Source organism: Nerophis ophidion, linkage group LG08 (assembly GCF_033978795.1).
Source record: "Nerophis ophidion isolate RoL-2023_Sa linkage group LG08, RoL_Noph_v1.0, whole genome shotgun sequence".
NCBI lineage: Eukaryota > Metazoa > Chordata > Actinopteri > Syngnathiformes > Syngnathidae > Nerophis > Nerophis ophidion.
In genome coordinates, this window is record NC_084618.1 from 42,524,510 (window position 1) to 42,542,175 (window position 17,666).

General features: G+C 38.2%; 1 protein-coding gene and 23 non-coding genes across 24 annotated transcripts in view; all 24 read left to right on the forward strand.

Moving 5' to 3' along the window:
* myo15b (myosin XVB) overlaps window positions 1–17,666 on the forward strand; it is a 201,772-nt gene that overhangs the window by 93,488 nt on the left and 90,618 nt on the right. The gene's annotated exons all lie outside the window — the stretch shown is intronic.
* trnai-aau (transfer RNA isoleucine (anticodon AAU)) lies at window positions 2,566–2,639 on the forward strand. The gene has a single exon. It is a non-coding gene; the product is annotated as a tRNA-Ile (tRNA).
* Window positions 3,231–3,304, forward strand: trnai-aau (transfer RNA isoleucine (anticodon AAU)). The gene has a single exon. It is a non-coding gene; the product is annotated as a tRNA-Ile (tRNA).
* On the forward strand, window positions 3,894–3,967 carry trnai-aau (transfer RNA isoleucine (anticodon AAU)). The gene has a single exon. It is a non-coding gene; the product is annotated as a tRNA-Ile (tRNA).
* On the forward strand, window positions 4,558–4,631 carry trnai-aau (transfer RNA isoleucine (anticodon AAU)). The gene has a single exon. It is a non-coding gene; the product is annotated as a tRNA-Ile (tRNA).
* trnai-aau (transfer RNA isoleucine (anticodon AAU)) lies at window positions 5,221–5,294 on the forward strand. Its single transcript has one exon. It is a non-coding gene; the product is annotated as a tRNA-Ile (tRNA).
* Window positions 5,884–5,957, forward strand: trnai-aau (transfer RNA isoleucine (anticodon AAU)). Its single transcript has one exon. It is a non-coding gene; the product is annotated as a tRNA-Ile (tRNA).
* Window positions 6,547–6,620, forward strand: trnai-aau (transfer RNA isoleucine (anticodon AAU)). Its single transcript has one exon. It is a non-coding gene; the product is annotated as a tRNA-Ile (tRNA).
* trnai-aau (transfer RNA isoleucine (anticodon AAU)) lies at window positions 7,211–7,284 on the forward strand. Its single transcript has one exon. It is a non-coding gene; the product is annotated as a tRNA-Ile (tRNA).
* trnai-aau (transfer RNA isoleucine (anticodon AAU)) lies at window positions 7,875–7,948 on the forward strand. The gene has a single exon. It is a non-coding gene; the product is annotated as a tRNA-Ile (tRNA).
* Window positions 8,535–8,608, forward strand: trnai-aau (transfer RNA isoleucine (anticodon AAU)). Its single transcript has one exon. It is a non-coding gene; the product is annotated as a tRNA-Ile (tRNA).
* trnai-aau (transfer RNA isoleucine (anticodon AAU)) lies at window positions 9,199–9,272 on the forward strand. Its single transcript has one exon. It is a non-coding gene; the product is annotated as a tRNA-Ile (tRNA).
* trnai-aau (transfer RNA isoleucine (anticodon AAU)) lies at window positions 9,862–9,935 on the forward strand. The gene has a single exon. It is a non-coding gene; the product is annotated as a tRNA-Ile (tRNA).
* trnai-aau (transfer RNA isoleucine (anticodon AAU)) lies at window positions 10,525–10,598 on the forward strand. The gene has a single exon. It is a non-coding gene; the product is annotated as a tRNA-Ile (tRNA).
* Window positions 11,189–11,262, forward strand: trnai-aau (transfer RNA isoleucine (anticodon AAU)). Its single transcript has one exon. It is a non-coding gene; the product is annotated as a tRNA-Ile (tRNA).
* On the forward strand, window positions 11,852–11,925 carry trnai-aau (transfer RNA isoleucine (anticodon AAU)). The gene has a single exon. It is a non-coding gene; the product is annotated as a tRNA-Ile (tRNA).
* Window positions 12,515–12,588, forward strand: trnai-aau (transfer RNA isoleucine (anticodon AAU)). Its single transcript has one exon. It is a non-coding gene; the product is annotated as a tRNA-Ile (tRNA).
* On the forward strand, window positions 13,178–13,251 carry trnai-aau (transfer RNA isoleucine (anticodon AAU)). Its single transcript has one exon. It is a non-coding gene; the product is annotated as a tRNA-Ile (tRNA).
* trnai-aau (transfer RNA isoleucine (anticodon AAU)) lies at window positions 13,841–13,914 on the forward strand. Its single transcript has one exon. It is a non-coding gene; the product is annotated as a tRNA-Ile (tRNA).
* trnai-aau (transfer RNA isoleucine (anticodon AAU)) lies at window positions 14,504–14,577 on the forward strand. The gene has a single exon. It is a non-coding gene; the product is annotated as a tRNA-Ile (tRNA).
* trnai-aau (transfer RNA isoleucine (anticodon AAU)) lies at window positions 15,167–15,240 on the forward strand. Its single transcript has one exon. It is a non-coding gene; the product is annotated as a tRNA-Ile (tRNA).
* trnai-aau (transfer RNA isoleucine (anticodon AAU)) lies at window positions 15,830–15,903 on the forward strand. The gene has a single exon. It is a non-coding gene; the product is annotated as a tRNA-Ile (tRNA).
* Window positions 16,493–16,566, forward strand: trnai-aau (transfer RNA isoleucine (anticodon AAU)). The gene has a single exon. It is a non-coding gene; the product is annotated as a tRNA-Ile (tRNA).
* trnai-aau (transfer RNA isoleucine (anticodon AAU)) lies at window positions 17,156–17,229 on the forward strand. The gene has a single exon. It is a non-coding gene; the product is annotated as a tRNA-Ile (tRNA).

Genomic DNA, 17,666 nt, shown 5'->3' on the forward strand with positions numbered 1-17,666 from the left:
TAATGTTATTTCCTCAAAACGAGAGAAAGTATTTTGGAGGGCAGTATCCGCCGTATATACCATCGTGTCAGTGTTAATAGAACCCCGTTGTAGCTGGGACGCATTGTCTTTAATCTCCTTTCTAATGACTTCAATTTTCTTACTAAAGAATTGCATAAAGTCATCAGCTGAGTGGGTTGAGCTACTGGAAGGAGTCCCTTGTTGGGTTAGCGATGCTACCGTACTAAACAAAAATTTAGGATCGTTTTTATTACGGTGGATGAGATTTGAGTAATATTTAGCTTTAGCTAAGGTAAGCATGCGTTTATAAGTTATTAAACCATCACTCCATGCTTGATGGTGCACCTCAAGTTTAGTCGTGCGCCATTTGCGTTCCAGCTTTCTACATAATAATTTCTGAGCTCTAGTGTCTTCTGTAAACCACGGGGTGCGCTTTTTTGGAGCCTTTTTTAACTTTAGCGGTGCTATGTTATCAATGGTTTCGCGCAGGGCGTCGTTAAAGTTGTTAGTGAGGTTATCAATAGAGCCCACATACTTTGGGAATGGTGCCATTACCGAGGGCAGTAGGTCAGCAAGAGTTGTCGTTGTGGCTGTATTAATGTTGCGGCTGCTATAGCAGTTATTATTATTATTAGTTTGACGAACATGCGTCTGAACCTCGAATTTTATAAGGTAATGATCAGACAATACTTTAGTATACGGGAGTATCGTAACTTTGGAAACGTTGATGCCCCTGACAAGCACTAGGTCTATCGTATTACTGTTGCGATGCGTGGGTTCATTTATTATTTGTGTGAGACCACAGCTATCAATTACAGTCTGGAGCGCTACGCACGGTGGGTCCGATGGGGTATTCATATGGATATTAAAGTCCCCCATTATGATTATATTATCGGCGTGTGTCACTAGATCAGCAACGAACTCTGAGAATTCATTAATAAAGTCCGAATAGGGCCCTGGGGGGCGGTAGATAACAGCCAGGTGTAGAGGCAGCGGTGTGACAGACCTCATAGTAAGCACCTCAAACGATTTATATTTATTATTTATGTTAGGACTAAGGTTAAAGTATTCGTTGTATATTAGTGCAACCCCCCCACCCCTTTTGAGCGGACGGGCAATATGCGCATGTGTAAAGTTAGGAGGACATGCCTCATTTAGCGCAAAAAAGTCGTTTGGTTTAAGCCAGGTTTCGCTGAGACCGATGACGTTAAGATTGTTGTCTCTGATAATATCATTAACTAACAACGTTTTAGGAGACAATGATCTTATGTTTAAAAAACCTATATTATAGGTAGTGGGCTGTTTTAGGGAGTTTTTGATCAAATTATCCGTAGTAGCAATATTAATAATGTTGTGTTTATTATGCCCAGTGCATTTAGTATAGTTACGACCATATCTAGGAATTGATACGACAGGAATTTTCCGATTGTTTGATTGTTGCTTTGATGAACTGCACGCATCATGGTTAGCCACCTCAGTAACGGGGATTTTCCGATTGTTTGTTTGTTGCTTTGATAAACTGCACGCATCATAGTTAGCCACCTCAGTAAAACACATGTCCAACTCTGAAACACTCAAAGCAGAAAAAACTTGTTCTAATTTAACTGACTCCTTACCCAGACCAGTAGTCTCGCACTTTCCATCTAAATCCGTCTTCGGGATGGAGGAAAGTGGTGTTCTGTGGGGATTAGCCTTCTGCTTTGTTTTTAGCCCCGCTCGGCATCCGCGTTTCCGATCACACCGCTGGCGTCTGCTCCGTAGACGGCCCCCGCTGCTACTAGACTCCCCTGCTTCACAGGCCGCTGGATGTAGCCGCCGATGTATTCCCGTGCTAGTTAGCAAGTCTAGTACGCAAGTGTCTATCGGTCCAAAACGGCCCGATGTGTCCACATCCAGAAGTGTCTGGCGGTCGTACGTGATCACGGAGTGACCACGATGTGAGCCAGCCATTAAGTTTGTGGAATTGTCCGGTATTTCTGCCAAATGTTCCAGGAGCTCCTCGAGTGCGCAGCCCGTCCGGGCGCCGCCATCTTGGAGTATGTATCTTGGAGTATCTTGGAGTATTTTAGTGTGACTCGTACTTGACAAACTGACAAAAACTGCCAAACCTTTTTGGATTTTAGTTTGAGGAGACCAAAACAGATTTTTTTTTCCTATCTATGAACTCAATGTCTTGTGCAAATCAAAACAGCAAAAACATTTGAGTTGAAAATGTAGGGAAAGTTTGAAGGTTTGTGGAAGCTTAACTCAGTTGGTCAGAGCGTGGTGCTAATAACGTTAAGGTCATGGTTTCAACCCCCATACTGGCCACTGTATTTTCTTTAAAGAGGTTTAACTATCGATTAACAAAATTGATTCAATCCAACTTTCTGTCTGTAAAACACTGTCGGAATACATTTTTAGTGTCACTCAATCTTGACAAACTGACAAAAACTGCCAAAGCTCTTTGGATCTTAGTTTGGGGGGACCAAAACAGATTTTTTTTTCTAGGAACTAAATGTCCTGTTCAAATCCAAATACCAAAATAATTTGAGTTGAAAATGTGAGGAAACTGTAAGAGCATGTGACCGGTTAGCTCAGTTGGTCAGAGCGTGGTGCTAATAACGCCAAGGTCATGAGTTCAACCCCCATACGGGCCACTGGTTTCTCTTTAGATACTTTAAATTATCGATCAATATTGACTCTATGCTACTTTCTTAATACAAAAAACTCTATAGGAATGCATTTTTAGTGTGACTCGTACTTGACAAACTGACAAAAACTGCCAAACCTCTTTGGATTTTAGTTTGAGGGGACCAAAACAGTTGTTTTTTTCTCCTATCTATGAACTCAATGTCTTGTGCAAATCTAAATACCAAAAAAATTTGAGTTGAAAATGTAGGGAAAGTTTGAAGGTTTGCGGAAGGCTAACGCAGTTGGTCAGAGCGTGGTGCTAATAACGTAGAGGTCATGGTTTCAATCCCCATACTGGCCACTGTATTTTCTTTAAAGAGGTTTAATTATCGATTAACAAAATTGATTCAATCCAACTTTCTCTCTGTAAAACACTGTCGGAATACATTTTTAGTGTCACTCAATCTTGACAAACCGACAAAAACTGCCAAAGCTCTTTGGATCTCAGTTTGGGGAGACCAAAACAGATTTTTTTTTTCTACGAACTCAATGTCCTCTTCAAATCCAAATACCAAAATAATTTGAGTCGAAAATGTAAGGAAATTGTACGAGCATGTGGCCGGTTAGCTCAGTTGGTCAGAGCGTGGTGCTAATAACGCCAAGGTCATGGGTTCAACCCCCATACGGGCCACTGGTTTCTCTTTAGATAGTTTAAACTATTGATCAACATTGACTCGATGTTACTTTCTTCATACAAAAAACTCGATACGAATGCATTTTTAGTGTGACTCGTACTTGACAAACTGACAAAAACTGCCAAACCTTTTTGGATTTTAGTTTGAGGAGACCAAAACAGATTTTTTTTTTCCTATCTATGAACTCAATGTCTTGTGCAAATCAAAACAGCAAAAACATTTGAGTTGAAAATGTAGGGAAAGTTTGAAGGGTTGTGGAAGCTTAACTCAGTTGGTCAGAGCGTGGTGCTAATAACGTTAAGGTCATGGTTTCAACCCCCATACTGGCCACTGTATTTTCTTTAAAGAGGTTTAACTATCGATTAACCAAATTGATTCAATCCAACTTTCTCTCTGTAAAACACTGTCGGAATACATTTTTAGTGTCACTCAATCTTGACAAACCGACAAAAACTGCCAAAGCTCTTTGGATCTCGGTTTGGGGAGACCAAAACAGATTTTTTTTTCTAGGAACTCAATGTCCTGTTCAAATCCAAATACCAAAATAATTTGAGTCGAAAATGTAAGGAAATTGTAAGAGCATGTGGCCGGTTAGCTCAGTTGGTCAGAGCGTGGTGCTAATAACGCCAAGGTCATGGGTTCAACCCCCATACGGGCCACTGGTTTCTCTTTAGATAGTTTAAACTATTGATCAACATTGACTCGATGTTACTTTCTTCATACAAAAAACTCGATACGAATGCATTTTTAGTGTGACTCGTACTTGACAAACTGACAAAAACTGCCAAACCTTTTTGGATTTTAGTTTGAGGAGACCAAAACAGATTTTTTTTTTCCTATCTATGAACTCAATGTCTTGTGCAAATCAAAACAGCAAAAACATTTGAGTTGAAAATGTAGGGAAAGTTTGAAGGTTTGTGGAAGCTTAACTCAGTTGGTCAGAGCGTGGTGCTAATAACGTTAAGGTCATGGTTTCAACCCCCATACTGGCCACTGTATTTTCTTTAAAGAGGTTTAACTATCGATTAACCAAATTGATTCAATCCAACTTTCTCTCTGTAAAACACTGTCGGAATACATTTTTAGTGTCACTCAATCTTGACAAACCGACAAAAACTGCCAAAGCTCTTTGGATCTCGGTTTGGGGAGACCAAAACAGATTTTTTTTTTCTAGGAACTCAATGTCCTGTTCAAATCCAAATACCAAAATAATTTGAGTCGAAAATGTAAGGAAATTGTAAGAGCATGTGGCCGGTTAGCTCAGTTGGTCAGAGCGTGGTGCTAATAACGCCAAGGTCATGGGTTCAACCCCCATACGGGCCACTGGTTTCTCTTTAGATAGTTTAAACTATTGATCAACATTGACTCGATGTTACTTTCTTCATACAAAAAACTCGATACGAATGCATTTTTAGTGTGACTCGTACTTGACAAACTGACAAAAACTGCCAAACCTTTTTGGATTTTAGTTTGAGGAGACCAAAACAGATTTTTTTTTTCCTATCTATGAACTCAATGTCTTGTGCAAATCAAAACAGCAAAAACATTTGAGTTGAAAATGTAGGGAAAGTTTGAAGGTTTGTGGAAGCTTAACTCAGTTGGTCAGAGCGTGGTGCTAATAACGTTAAGGTCATGGTTTCAACCCCCATACTGGCCACTGTATTTTCTTTAAAGAGGTTTAACTATCGATTAACAAAATTGATTCAATCCAACTTTCTCTCTGTAAAACACTGTCGGAATACATTTTTAGTGTCACTCAATCTTGACAAACTGACAAAAACTGCCAAAGCTCTTTGGATCTTAGTTTGGGGGGACCAAAACAGATTTTTTTTTCTAGGAACTAAATGTCCTGTTCAAATCCAAATACCAAAATAATTTGAGTTGAAAATGTGAGGAAACTGTAAGAGCATGTGGCCGGTTAGCTCAGTTGGTCAGAGCGTGGTGCTAATAACGCCAAGGTCATGAGTTCAACCCCCATACGGGCCACTGGTTTCTCTTTAGATACTTTAAATTATCGATCAATATTGACTCTATGCTACTTTCTTAATACAAAAAACTCTATAGGAATGCATTTTTAGTGTGACTCGTACTTGACAAACTGACAAAAACTGCCAAACCTCTTTGGATTTTAGTTTGAGGGGACCAAAACAGTTGTTTTTTTCTCCTATCTATGAACTCAATGTCTTGTGCAAATCTAAATACCAAAAAAATTTGAGTTGAAAATGTAGGGAAAGTTTGAAGGTTCGCGGAAGGCTAACGCAGTTGGCAGAGCGTGGTGCTAATAACGTAGAGGTCATGGTTTCAATCCCCATACTGGCCACTGTATTTTCTTTAAAGAGGTTTAATTATCGATTAACAAAATTGATTCAATCCAACTTTCTCTCTGTAAAACACTGTCGGAATACATTTTTAGTGTCACTCAATCTTGACAAACCGACAAAAACTGCCAAAGCTCTTTGGATCTCAGTTTGGGGAGACCAAAACAGATTTTTTTTTCTACGAACTCAATGTCCTCTTCAAATCCAAATACCAAAATAATTTGAGTCGAAAATGTAAGGAAATTGTAAGAGCATGTGGCCGGTTAGCTCAGTTGGTCAGAGCGTGGTGCTAATAACGCCAAGGTCATGGGTTCAACCCCCATACGGGCCACTGGTTTCTCTTTAGATAGTTTAAACTATTGATCAACATTGACTCGATGTTACTTTCTTCATACAAAAAACTCGATACGAATGCATTTTTAGTGTGACTCGTACTTGACAAACTGACAAAAACTGCCAAACCTTTTTGGATTTTAGTTTGAGGAGACCAAAACAGATTTTTTTTTTCCTATCTATGAACTCAATGTCTTGTGCAAATCAAAACAGCAAAAACATTTGAGTTGAAAATGTAGGGAAAGTTTGCAGGTTTGTGGAAGCTTAACTCAGTTGGTCAGAGCGTGGTGCTAATAACGTTAAGGTCATGGTTTCAACCCCCATACTGGCCACTGTATTTTCTTTAAAGAGGTTTAACTATCGATTAACCAAATTGATTCAATCCAACTTTCTCTCTGTAAAACACTGTCGGAATACATTTTTAGTGTCACTCAATCTTGACAAACCGACAAAAACTGCCAAAGGTCTTTGGATCTCGGTTTGGGGAGACCAAAACAGATTTTTTTTTCTAGGAACTCAATGTCCTGTTCAAATCCAAATACCAAAATAATTTGAGTCGAAAATGTAAGGAAATTGTAAGATCATGTGGCCGGTTAGCTCAGTTGGTCAGAGCGTGGTGCTAATAACCCCAAGGTCATGGGTTCAACCCCCATACGGGCCACTGGTTTCTCTTTAGATAGTTTAAACTATTGATCAACATTGACTCGATGTTACTTTCTTCATACAAAAAACTCGATACGAATGCATTTTTAGTGTGACTCGTACTTGACAAACTGACAAAAACTGCCAAACCTTTTTGGATTTTAGTTTGAGGAGACCAAAACAGATTTTTTTTTTCCCATCTATGAACTCAATGTCTTGTGTAAATCAAAACAGCAAAAACATTTGAGTTGAAAATGTAGGGAAAGTTTGAAGGGTTGTGGAAGCTTAACTCAGTTGGTCAGAGCGTGGTGCTAATAACGTTAAGGTCATGGTTTCAACCCCCATACTGGCCACTGTATTTTCTTTAAAGAGGTTTAACTATCGATTAACCAAATTGATTCAATCCAACTTTCTCTCTGTAAAACACTGTCGGAATACATTTTTAGTGTCACTCAATCTTGACAAACTGACAAAAACTGCCAAAGCTCTTTGGATCTTAGTTTGGGGGGACCAAAACAGATTTTTTTTTTCTAGGAACTAAATGTCCTGTTCAAATCCAAATACCAAAATAATTTGAGTTGAAAATGTGAGGAAACTGTAAGAGCATGTGGCCGGTTAGCTCAGTTGGTCAGAGCGTGGTGCTAATAACGCCAAGGTCATGAGTTCAACCCCCATACGGGCCACTGGTTTCTCTTTAGATACTTTAAATTATCGATCAATATTGACTCTATGCTACTTTCTTAATACAAAAAACTCTATAGGAATGCATTTTTAGTGTGACTCGTACTTGACAAACTGACAAAAACTGCCAAACCTCTTTGGATTTTAGTTTGAGGGGACCAAAACAGTTGTTTTTTTCTCCTATCTATGAACTCAATGTCTTGTGCAAATCTAAATACCAAAAAAATTTGAGTTGAAAATGTAGGGAAAGTTTGAAGGTTCGCGGAAGGCTAACGCAGTTGGCAGAGCGTGGTGCTAATAACGTAGAGGTCATGGTTTCAATCCCCATACTGGCCACTGTATTTTCTTTAAAGAGGTTTAACTATCGATTAACCAAATTGATTCAATCCAACTTTCTCTCTGTAAAACACTGTCGGAATACATTTTTAGTGTCACTCAATCTTGACAAACTGACAAAAACTGCCAAAGCTCTTTGGATCTTAGTTTGGGGGGACCAAAACAGATTTTTTTTTTCTAGGAACTAAATGTCCTCTTCAAATCCAAATACCAAAATAATTTGAGTCGAAAATGTAAGGAAATTGTAAGAGCATGTGGCCGGTTAGCTCAGTTGGTCAGAGCGTGGTGCTAATAACGCCAAGGTCATGGGTTCAACCCCCATACGGGCCACTGGTTTCTCTTTAGATAGTTTAAACTATTGATCAACATTGACTCGATGTTACTTTCTTCATACAAAAAACTCGATACGAATGCATTTTTAGTGTGACTCGTACTTGACAAACTGACAAAAACTGCCAAACCTTTTTGGATTTTAGTTTGAGGAGACCAAAACAGATTTTTTTTTTTCCTATGAACTCAATGTCTTGTGCAAATCAAAACAGCAAAAACATTTGAGTTGAAAATGTAGGGAAAGTTTGAAGGTTTGTGGAAGCTTAACTCAGTTGGTCAGAGCGTGGTGCTAATAACTTTAAGGTCTTGGTTTCAACCCCCATACTGGCCACTGTATTTTCTTTAAAGAGGTTTAACTATCGATTAACAAAATTGATTCAATCCAACTTTCTCTCTGTAAAACACTGTCGGAATACATTTTTAGTGTCACTCAATCTTGACAAACTGACAAAAACTGCCAAAGCTCTTTGGATCTTAGTTTGGGGGGACCAAAACAGATTTTTTTTTCTAGGAACTAAATGTCCTGTTCAAATCCAAATACCAAAATAATTTGAGTTGAAAATGTGAGGAAACTGTAAGAGCATGTGGCCGGTTAGCTCAGTTGGTCAGAGCGTGGTGCTAATAACGCCAAGGTCATGAGTTCAACCCCCATACGGGCCACTGGTTTCTCTTTAGATACTTTAAAATATCGATCAATATTGACTCTATGCTACTTTCTTAATACAAAAAATTCTATAGGAATGCATTTTTAGTGTGACTCGTACTTGACAAACTGACAAAAACTGCCAAACCTCTTTGGATTTTAGTTTGAGGGGACCAAAACAGTTGTTTTTTTCTCCTATCTATGAACTCAATGTCTTGTGCAAATCTAAATACCAAAAAAATTTGAGTTGAAAATGTAGGGAAAGTTTGAAGGTTCGCGGAAGGCTAACGCAGTTGGTCAGAGCGTGGTGCTAATAACGTAGAGGTCATGGTTTCAATCCCCATACTGGCCACTGTATTTTCTTTAAAGAGGTTTAATTATCGATTAACAAAATTGATTCAATCCAACTTTCTCTCTGTAAAACACTGTCGGAATACATTTTTAGTGTCATTTAATCTTGACAAACCGACAAAAACTGCCAAAGCTCTTTGGATCTCAGTTTGGGGAGACCAAAACAGATTTTTTTTTCTACGAACTCAATGTCCTCTTCAAATCCAAATACCAAAATAATTTGAGTCGAAAATGTAAGGAAATTGTAAGAGCATGTGGCCGGTTAGCTCAGTTGGTCAGAGCGTGGTGCTAATAACGCCAAGGTCATGGGTTCAACCCCCATACGGGCCACTGGTTTCTCTTTAGATAGTTTAAACTATTGATCAACATTGACTCGATGTTACTTTCTTCATACAAAAAACTCGATACGAATGCATTTTTAGTGTGACTCGTACTTGACAAACTGACAAAAACTGCCAAACCTTTTTGGATTTTAGTTTGAGGAGACCAAAACAGATTTTTTTTTTCCTATCTATGAACTCAATGTCTTGTGCAAATCAAAACAGCAAAAACATTTGAGTTGAAAATGTAGGGAAAGTTTGAAGGGTTGTGGAAGCTTAACTCAGTTGGTCAGAGCGTGGTGCTAATAACGTTAAGGTCATGGTTTCAACCCCCATACTGGCCACTGTATTTTCTTTAAAGAGGTTTAACTATCGATTAACCAAATTGATTCAATCCAACTTTCTCTCTGTAAAACACTGTCGGAATACATTTTTAGTGTCACTCAATCTTGACAAACCGACAAAAACTGCCAAAGCTCTTTGGATCTCGGTTTGGGGAGACCAAAACAGATTTTTTTTTCTAGGAACTCAATGTCCTGTTCAAATCCAAATACCAAAATAATTTGAGTCGAAAATGTAAGGAAATTGTAAGAGCATGTGGCCGGTTAGCTCAGTTGGTCAGAGCGTGGTGCTAATAACGCCAAGGTCATGGGTTCAACCCCCATACGGGCCACTTGTTTCTCTTTAGATAGTTTAAACTATTGATCAACATTGACTCGATGTTACTTTCTTCATACAAAAAACTCGATACGAATGCATTTTTAGTGTGACTCGTACTTGACAAACTGACAAAAACTGCCAAACCTTTTTGGATTTTAGTTTGAGGAGACCAAAACAGATTTTTTTTTTCCTATCTATGAACTCAATGTCTTGTGCAAATCAAAACAGCAAAAACATTTGAGTTGAAAATGTAGGGAAAGTTTGAAGGGTTGTGGAAGCTTAACTCAGTTGGTCAGAGCGTGGTGCTAATAACGTTAAGGTCATGGTTTCAACCCCCATACTGGCCACTGTATTTTCTTTAAAGAGGTTTAACTATCGATTAACCAAATTGATTCAATCCAACTTTCTCTCTGTAAAACACTGTCGGAATACATTTTTAGTGTCACTCAATCTTGACAAACCGACAAAAACTGCCAAAGCTCTTTGGATCTCGGTTTGGGGAGACCAAAACAGATTTTTTTTTCTATGAACTCAATGTCCTGTTCAAATCCAAATACCAAAATAATTTGAGTCGAATATGTAAGGAAATTGTAAGAGCATGTGGCCGGTTAGCTCAGTTGGTCAGAGCGTGGTGCTAATAACGCCAAGGTCATGGGTTCAACCCCCATACGGGCCACTGGTTTTTCTTTAGATAGTTTAAACTATTGATCAACATTGACTCGATGTTACTTTCTTCATACAAAAAACTCGATACGAATGCATTTTTAGTGTGACTCGTACTTGACAAACTGACAAAAACTGCCAAACCTTTTTGGATTTTAGTTTGAGGAGACCAAAACAGATTTTTTTTTTTCCTATCTATGAACTCAATGTCTTGTGCAAATCAAAACAGCAAAAACATTTGAGTTGAAAATGTAGGGAAAGTTTGAAGGTTTGTGGAAGCTTAACTCAGTTGGTCAGAGCGTGGTGCTAATAACGTTAAGGTCATGGTTTCAACCCCCATACTGGCCACTGTATTTTCTTTAAAGAGGTTTAACTATCGATTAACAAAATTGATTCAATCCAACTTTCTCTGTGTAAAACACTGTCGGAATACATTTTTAGTGTCACTCAATCTTGACAAACTGTCAAAAGCTGCCAAAGCTCTTTGGATCTTAGTTTGGGGGGACCAAAACAGATTTTTTTTTCTAGGAACTAAATGTCCTGTTCAAATCCAAATACCAAAATAATTTGAGTTGAAAATGTGAGGAAACTGTAAGAGCATGTGGCCGGTTAGCTCAGTTGGTCAGAGCGTGGTGCTAATAACGCCAAGGTCATGAGTTCAACCCCCATACGGGCCACTGGTTTCTCTTTAGATACTTTAAATTATCGATCAATATTGACTCTATGCTACTTTCTTAATACAAAAAACTCTATAGGAATGCATTTTTAGTGTGACTCGTACTTGACAAACTGACAAAAACTGCCAAACCTCTTTGGATTTTAGTTTGAGGGGACCAAAACAGTTGTTTTTTTCTCCTATCTATGAACTCAATGTCTTGTGCAAATCTAAATACCAAAAAAATTTGAGTTGAAAATGTAGGGAAAGTTTGAAGGTTCGCGGAAGGCTAACGCAGTTGGCAGAGCGTGGTGCTAATAACGTAGAGGTCATGGTTTCAATCCCCATACTGGCCACTGTATTTTCTTTAAAGAGGTTTAATTATCGATTAACAAAATTGATTCAATCCAACTTTCTCTCTGTAAAACACTGTCGGAATACATTTTTAGTGTCACTCAATCTTGACAAACCGACAAAAACTGCCAAAGCTCTTTGGATCTCAGTTTGGGGAGACCAAAACAGATTTTTTTTTCTACGAACTCAATGTCCTCTTCAAATCCAAATACCAAAATAATTTGAGTCGAAAATGTAAGGAAATTGTAAGAGCATGTGGCCGGTTAGCTCAGTTGGTCAGAGCGTGGTGCTAATAACGCCAAGGTCATGGGTTCAACCCCCATACGGGCCACTGGTTTCTCTTTAGATAGTTTAAACTATTGATCAACATTGACTCGATGTTACTTTCTTCATACAAAAAACTCGATACGAATGCATTTTTAGTGTGACTCGTACTTGACAAACTGACAAAAACTGCCAAACCTTTTTGGATTTTAGTTTGAGGAGACCAAAACAGATTTTTTTTTTCCTATCTATGAACTCAATGTCTTGTGCAAATCAAAACAGCAAAAACATTTGAGTTGAAAATGTAGGGAAAGTTTGAAGGGTTGTGGAAGCTTAACTCAGTTGGTCAGAGCGTGGTGCTAGTAACGTTAAGGTCATGGTTTCAACCCCCATACTGGCCACTGTATTTTCTTTAAAGAGGTTTAACTATCGATTAACCAAATTGATTCAATCCAACTTTCTCTCTGTAAAACACTGTCGGAATACATTTTTAGTGTCACTCAATCTTGACAAACCGACAAAAACTGCCAAAGCTCTTTGGATCTCGGTTTGGGGAGACCAAAACAGATTTTTTTTTCTAGGAACTCAATGTCCTGTTCAAATCCAAATACCAAAATAATTTGAGTCGAAAATGTAAGGAAATTGTAAGAGCATGTGGCCGGTTAGCTCAGTTGGTCAGAGCGTGGTGCTAATAACGCCAAGGTCATGGGTTCAACCCCCATACGGGCCACTGGTTTCTCTTTAGATAGTTTAAACTATTGATCAACATTGACTCGATGTTACTTTCTTCATACAAAAAACTCGATACGAATGCATTTTTAGTGTGACTCGTACTTGACAAACTGACAAAAACTGCCAAACCTTTTTGGATTTTAGTTTGAGGAGACCAAAACAGATTTTTTTTTTCCTATCTATGAACTCAATGTCTTGTGCAAATCAAAACAGCAAAAACATTTGAGTTGAAAATGTAGGGAAAGTTTGAAGGGTTGTGGAAGCTTAACTCAGTTGGTCAGAGCGTGGTGCTAATAACGTTAAGGTCATGGTTTCAACCCCCATACTGGCCACTGTATTTTCTTTAAAGAGGTTTAACTATCGATTAACCAAATTGATTCAATCCAACTTTCTCTCTGTAAAACACTGTCGGAATACATTTTTAGTGTCACTCAATCTTGACAAACTGACAAAAACTGCCAAAGCTCTTTGGATCTTAGTTTGGGGGGACCAAAACAGATTTTTTTTTCTAGGAACTAAATGTCCTGTTCAAATCCAAATACCAAAATAATTTGAGTTGAAAATGTGAGGAAACTGTAAGAGCATGTGGCCGGTTAGCTCAGTTGGTCAGAGCGTGGTGCTAATAACGCCAAGGTCATGAGTTCAACCCCCATACGGGCCACTGGTTTCTCTTTAGATACTTTAAATTATCGATCAATATTGACTCTATGCTACTTTCTTAATACAAAAAACTCTATAGGAATGCATTTTTAGTGTGACTCGTACTTGACAAACTGACAAAAACTGCCAAACCTCTTTGGATTTTAGTTTGAGGGGACCAAAACAGTTGTTTTTTTCTCCTATCTATGAACTCAATGTCTTGTGCAAATCTAAATACCAAAAAAATTTGAGTTGAAAATGTAGGGAAAGTTTGAAGGTTCGCGGAAGGCTAACGCAGTTGGCAGAGCGTGGTGCTAATAACGTAGAGGTCATGGTTTCAATCCCCATACTGGCCACTGTATTTTCTTTAAAGAGGTTTAATTATCGATTAACAAAATTGATTCAATCCAACTTTCTCTCTGTAAAACACTGTCGGAATACATTTTTAGTGTCACTCAATCTTGACAAACCGACAAAAACTGCCAAAGCTCTTTGGATCTCAGTTTGGGGAGACCAAAACAGATTTTTTTTTCTACGAACTCAATGCCCTCTTCAAATCCAAATACCAAAATAATTTGAGTCGAAAATGTAAGGAAATTGTAAGAGCATGTGGCCGGTTAGCTCAGTTGGTCAGAGCGTGGTGCTAATAACGCCAAGGTCATGGGTTCAACCCCCATACGGGCCACTGGTTTCTCTTTAGATACTTTAAATTATCGATCAATATTGACTCTATGCTACTTTCTTAATACAAAAAACTCTATAGGAATGCATTTTTAGTGTGACTCGTACTTGACAAACTGACAAAAACTGCCAAACCTTTTTGGATTTTAGTTTGAGGAGACCAAAACAGATTTTTTTTTTCCTATCTATGAACTCAATGTCTTGTGCAAATCAAAACAGCAAAAACATTTGAGTTGAAAATGTAGGGAAAGTTTGAAGGGTTGTGGAAGCTTAACTCAGTTGGTCAGAGCGTGGTGCTAATAACGTTAAGGTCATGGTTTCAACCCCCATACTGGCCACTGTATTTTCTTTAAAGAGGTTTAACTATCGATTAACCAAATTGATTCAATCCAACTTTCTCTCTGTAAAACACTGTCGGAATACATTTTTAGTGTCACTCAATCTTGACAAACCGACAAAAACTGCCAAAGCTCTTTGGATCTCGGTTTGGGGAGACCAAAACAGATTTTTTTTTCTAGGAACTCAATGTCCTGTTCAAATCCAAATACCAAAATAATTTGAGTCGAAAATGTAAGGAAATTGTAAGAGCATGTGGCCGGTTAGCTCAGTTAGTCAGAGCGTGGTGCTAATAACGCCAAGGTCATGGGTTCAACCCCCATACGGGCCACTGGTTTCTCTTTAGATAGTTTAAACTATTGATCAACATTGACTCGATGTTACTTTCTTCATACAAAAAACTCGATACGAATGCATTTTTAGTGTGACTCGTACTTGACAAACTGACAAAAACCGCCAAACCTTTTTGGATTTTAGTTTGAGGAGACCAAAACAGATTTTTTTTTTCCTATCTATGAACTCAATGTCTTGTGCAAATCAAAACAGCAAAAACATTTGAGTTGAAAATGTAGGGAAAGTTTGAAGGGTTGTGGAAGCTTAACTCAGTTGGTCAGAGCGTGGTGCTAATAACGTTAAGGTCATGGTTTCAACCCCCATACTGGCCACTGTATTTTCTTTAAAGAGGTTTAACTATCGATTAACCAAATTGATTCAATCCAACTTTCTCTCTGTAAAACACTGTCGGAATACATTTTTAGTGTCACTCAATCTTGACAAACTGACAAAAACTGCCAAAGCTCTTTGGATCTCGGTTTGGGGAGACCAAAACAGATTTTTTTTTCTATGAACTCAATGTCCTGTTCAAATCCAAATACCAAAATAATTTGAGTCGAAAATGTAAGGAAATTGTAAGAGCATGTGGCCGGTTAGCTCAGTTGGTCAGAGCCTGGTGCTAATAACGCCAAGGTCATGGGTTCAACCCCCATACGGGCCACTGGTTTCTCTTTAGATAGTTTAAACTATTGATCAACATTGACTCGATGTTACTTTCTTCATACAAAAAACTCGATACGAATGCATTTTTAGTGTGACTCGTACTTGACAAACTGACAAAAACTGCCAAACCTTTTTGGATTTTAGTTTGAGGAGACCAAAACAGATTTTTTTTTTTCCTATCTATGAACTCAATGTCTTGTGCAAATCAAAACAGCAAAAACATTTGAGTTGAAAATGTAGGGAAAGTTTGAAGGTTTGTGGAAGCTTAACTCAGTTGGTCAGAGCGTGGTGCTAATAACGTTAAGGTCATGGTTTCAACCCCCATACTGGCCACTGTATTTTCTTTAAAGAGGTTTAACTATCGATTAACAAAATTGATTCAATCCAACTTTCTCTCTGTAAAACACTGTCGGAATACATTTTTAGTGTCACTCAATCTTGACAAACTGACAAAAACTGCCAAAGCTCTTTGGATCTTAGTTTGGGGGGACCAAAACAGATTTTTTTTCTAGGAACTAAATGTCCTGTTCAAATCCAAATACCAAAATAATTTGAGTTGAAAATGTGAGGAAACTGTAAGTGCATGTGGCCAGTTAGCTCAGTTGGTCAGAGCGTGGTGCTAATAACGCCAAGGTCATGAGTTCAACCCCCATACGGGCCACTGGTTTCTCTTTAGATACTTTAAATTATCGATCAATATTGACTCTATGCTACTTTCTTAATACAAAAAACTCTATAGGAATGCATTTTTAGTGTGACTCGTACTTGACAAACTGACAAAAACTGCCAAACCTCTTTGGATTTTAGTTTGAGGGGACCAAAACAGTTGTTTTTTTCTCCTATCTATGAACTCAATGTCTTGTGCAAATCTAAATACAAAAAAAATTTGAGTTGAAAATGTAGGGAAAGTTTGAAGGTTCGCGGAAGGCTAACGCAGTTGGCAGAGCGTGGTGCTAATAACGTAGAGGTCATGGTTTCAATCCCCATACTGGCCACTGTATTTTCTTTAAAGAGGTTTAATTATCGATTAACAAAATTGATTCAATCCAACTTTCTCTCTGTAAAACACTGTCGGAATACATTTTTAGTGTCACTCAATCTTGACAAACCGACAAAAACTGCCAAAGCTCTTTGGATCTCAGTTTGGGGAGACCAAAACAGATTTTTTTTTCTACGAACTCAATGTCCTCTTCAAATCCAAATACCAAAATAATTTGAGTCGAAAATGTAAGGAAATTGTAAGAGCATGTGGCCGGTTAGCTCAGTTGGTCAGAGCGTGGTGCTAATAACGCCAAGGTCATGGGTTCAACCCCCATACGGGCCACTGGTTTCTCTTTAGATAGTTTAAACTATTGATCAACATTGACTCGATGTTACTTTCTTCATACAAAAAACTCGATACGAATGCATTTTTAGTGTGACTCGTACTTGACAAACTGACAAAAACTGCCAAACCTTTTTGGATTTTAGTTTGAGGAGACCAAAACAGATTTTTTTTTTCCTATCTATGAACTCAATGTCTTGTGCAAATCAAAACAGCAAAAACATTTGAGTTGAAAATGTAGGGAAAGTTTGAAGGGTTGTGGAAGCTTAACTCAGTTGGTCAGAGCGTGGTGCTAATAACGTTAAGGTCATGGTTTCAACCCCCATACTGGCCACTGTATTTTCTTTAAAGAGGTTTAACTATCGATTAACCAAATTGATTCAATCCAACTTTCTCTCTGTAAAACACTGTCGGAATACATTTTTAGTGTCACTCAATCTTGACAAACCGACAAAAACTGCCAAAGCTCTTTGGATCTCGGTTTGGGGAGACCAAAACAGATTTTTTTTTCTAGGAACTCAATGTCCTGTTCAAATCCAAATACCAAAATAATTTGAGTCGAAAATGTAAGGAAATTGTAAGAGCATGTGGCCGGTTAGCTCAGTTGGTCAGAGCGTGGTGCTAATAACGCCAAGGTCATGGGTTCAACCCCCATACGGGCCACTGGTTTCTCTTTAGATAGTTTAAACTATTGATCAACATTGACTCGATGTTACTTTCTTCATACAAAAAACTCGATACGAATGCATTTTTAGTGTGACTCGTACTTGACAAACTGACAAAAACTGCCAAACCTTTTTGGATTTTAGTTTGAGGAGACCAAAACAGATTTTTTTTTTCCTATCTATGAACTCAATGTCTTGTGCAAATCAAAACAGCAAAAACATTTGAGTTGAAAATGTAGGGAAAGTTTGAAGGGTTGTGGAAGCTTAACTCAGTTGGTCAGAGCGTGGTGCTAATAACGTTAAGGTCATGGTTTCAACCCCCATACTGGCCACTGTATTTTCTTTAAAGAGGTTTAACTATCGATTAACCAAATTGATTCAATCTAACTTTCTCTCTGTAAAACACTGTCGGAATACATTTTTAGTGTCACTCAA